The following is a 3,707-nucleotide window of genomic DNA, read 5'->3' as shown; positions in this document are numbered from 1 at the left end:
CATTTAACTGAGACAATAAGCTGAGGACCTAAACTATGGCTAGAGATAAATTTATCAAGAAAATTAACGTTTCATGAAGAGATTCCTAGAGGTTTGACTTTCCTCAGGTGATTCTGAACCGTTTTCTTTATTGCTTGTGATCAAAGAAGTAATTTTGCAATCAAATTGTTTTGGTCAAAATATTTGGGATGTTAAATCCTGTACCATTATATTCTAGAAAATATACTTACTCCGTCTGTTTCTTTAATGTATTTATTGAGAAATATTCATTCAATTTTTCCCAGATAAGCAGGAAGACATAGCTGATCAGTGACTTCACTTCCCTTGTACATTGGCAGGGATCTGCTTTAATACCTGGGCTTTATGGCAACCACTGGCTGCCTCTGATCGTATTATTACTAGTTTCTCCTCTGACCTCTGAGTAGGTTAAACGTCATATTTTCTCTGCAACTAGATATTCTTGACATTTATTAACCTCAGAAATAAGCCATCAGGATTGCCTTGGTTGCTGTTTTATGTATCTAAGATTTCCCCTTTGTTCTCTATATTTAGATGCTTTTTTTACACTTTTATTTAATAAATATAAATTTCTATACTTAGATGCCTTTAAAGTTGGAAGCAAGATGGCTAGCGCCGTGGCTCACGTGGTTAATCCTCTGCTTGAGGCTCCAGCACCCTGAGTTCTAGTCCCGGTTGGGATGCCAGGTACTAATCCTGGTTGCTCCTCTTCCAGTCCAGCTCTCTGCTGTGGCCCGGGAAGGCAGTGGAGGATGGCCCAAGTGCTTGGGTCGCTGCACCCGCATGGGAGACCAGGAGGAAGCACCTGGCTCCTGGCTTAGGATCGGCGCAGCCTTCAGGCCATAGCGGCCATTTGGGGGGGTGAACCAACAGAAAGAAGACCGTTCTCTCAGTCTCTCTCCCACTGTCTATAACTCTCTCTCCGTTTCTCTCTCTTGCACTAACTCTGCCTGGAAAAAAAAAAAAAAAAGTGGGAATCGATGTTCCAGCAAATACTGGGATACTTTACATATAAATACCAATGTAAAAGTAAACTATAAACTGTGTCAGTTATTGGGCATTTAGCCTAGGTGATTAAGAAAACTATCCCTTATCAGAGAATCCAGTTTCAACACCCAGCTCCATGGAGGCAGCAGGTGATGGCTACCTGTATGAGAGACCTAGATTGCAAGAAAAGCAAGAAACAACCTAAATGTATAATAATAGAGAGATAGTCAAATAAATACATGGATAGGCATGAAACAACATGGCATAATTTGAAATAATATTTATAAGGTATTGTAATGCCATGGGAAATCCCTAATGGTGCAGTGCTAATTTTCAAAATTGGTTTATAAAAATCACTGTTTCACTTACATGATATAAACTGTATAAAGGGGCAGCTTTTTGGCACAGTAGGTTAAGCCAATTGCATATCACAGTGTCGGTTGGAGCCCCATCTGTTCTGCTTCCAATTCAGCTCTCTAGTAATGCACCAAGAAAAGTAGCAGAAGATGGCCCAAGTGTTTGGGATTCTGCCTTCCTCGTGGGAGACCTGCATGGAGTTCCTGGCTCCTGGTTTCACCTGGTCCAGCCCTGGCTGTATTGGCCATTAGGGAAGTGAAGAAGCAGATGGAACCAACAGAGATAAATGTGTCTCTCTCGCTCTTGCTTTGCCTTTCTTTTCTTTTTTCTTTTTTTTTTTTTTTTGTTAAGATTTATTTATTTGAAAACAGAGTGACAAAGAGAGGGAGACACAGATTTTCCATCCTCTAGTTCACTCTCCAAATGACCACAACAACCAGGGCTGGGCTGATTGGAAGCCAGGAGCAGGAAGCTTCTTCTGGTCTCCCATATGGGTACAGAGGCACAAGTACTTGGGCCATCCTCCACTGCTTTCCCAGGTACAGGGAACTGGACTGAAAATGGAGCAGCCTGGTCCTGAACAATTGCCCATGTGGGATGCTGGTGCTAGAGGTGCTGACTTTACCCACTACACCACAACACTGGCCCTATTCTGTCTTTCAAATAAGCAAATATTTAAAAATAAAATATATGAAATTTCATAAATAAAAATATGAAAACAAAAATTAATACTAGTACCTATGTTATAAGATTATTATTGGAACTAAAGTTATTATATAACTTTAAGAGAGTAAATACTTAATAAATCTTAGCTTTTATCTTGTAAAAATATTGAAGAGAATTCTCCTATTTAGAAGAACCAAAGGTCTGTCTTATGAAGGAACCATTTATTTATTCAGTAATTTTGGTGCATATAGAAAACATCCACATAGGGGTCAGTGTTGTGGTATAGCAGATAATGCTGTCACCTGCAGCACTGGCATCATATATGAGTGCCAGTTCATGTCCTGGCTGCTCTATTTCTGACTCAGTTGCCTACTGATGATCTGGGAAAAGCAATGGAAAATAGCCCAAGTGTTTGGGCCTCTGCCACCCACATGGGAGACTTGAATGAAGCTACCAGCTCCTGGCTTGATCTAGACTCACCCCTGACCAACTAGAGTGAACTGGCGGATGGAAAATCTCTTTCTCTGTAACTCTGATTTTCAAATAAATTAATGAATTTTTTTAAAAAATTCACTTAAATCTTAACAGAAGAGAATGGTATTCTCCTACCAGAGTTAATGTAACATGAGGATATTTCAAATAGTTGATGGAAAATGGAAATGCAAGATAAATTTATCTCATGAAAAAAATGAAAATCCATGCATCTTCACAAAGTTTATTGAAAATACATGTTATGAAAAAAACTACATGGATTTTAAGATATTTTGTGCCAAAATAAACGTGTTTATAATGCCATTATTTCATGAACGTATATCTCACACAACATGATAGAATATTACTTAATCAACTACCATATGAAGAGTTGAAGTGGAACATTTGATAAAAATAGAGGCAGGTAAGACCATGAGATTATTGTTAGACGGACCAAAATCCAGTGCTGTTTTCTTCAGGTTCAAGGGTTCTTGATAGAGAGTGCATATTCAATAACATTTGGGGAATTAGTAGCAGAATTAATTAGGTTGACAATGAGACAAGACCTCTCACTCTGTGGCAGCACCATCCACCTGAGAGCATGAAGCTGATGACTTAATTTATCCAGCTATGACTAACAGTACAACCATCCTTTCCAAAGGCCCCATGATGTTTTATTCAAATTCCTTTGGAAAAAAAATGTGAAAACACTGTAAACTTTAGTTCCACAGTGATTCAGATTTAAAATAGTCATTTACTTAACAAAATGCCCTTATTCATCTGTGCTGCTGAAAATAATAGGTTTTCGTGGTTCAATAATGTTCTATTTTTTGCATATACATCTTTGTCCATTGATTCAGTGATGGATATGTGTCAATGATAAATAATTTTTAAATAACTTCATTTCAATACTAAACACCTCTCTCTCTCCCTCTCCCTGTTTCTTTCTCTTTCTTTTCCTAATTTTCTAGACTAAAATGCCTTCTAAGTACTGAGCTAATAACATTGCTGATGTCTTCTCCTGCTACCTCATCCTGAATCCCTCAGCACTCTCTCCTTCTTTCCTGTTCCCTGTACACACTCATCTCCATCTGGCACACTTCCATTTGCCTACTTATTCTTCAAGATTCACTTCTTCCAAAAAGGGTCATCCTTTCCATAACTTATAACCCCAGGATATCTCACACTACTATAAGAATGGCAAATAT

This window comes from Lepus europaeus, chromosome 2 (genome assembly GCF_033115175.1).
Source record: "Lepus europaeus isolate LE1 chromosome 2, mLepTim1.pri, whole genome shotgun sequence".
NCBI lineage: Eukaryota > Metazoa > Chordata > Mammalia > Lagomorpha > Leporidae > Lepus > Lepus europaeus.
The sequence above is the reverse complement of the archived record's forward strand: the minus strand, read 5'-3'. Positions refer to the sequence as shown.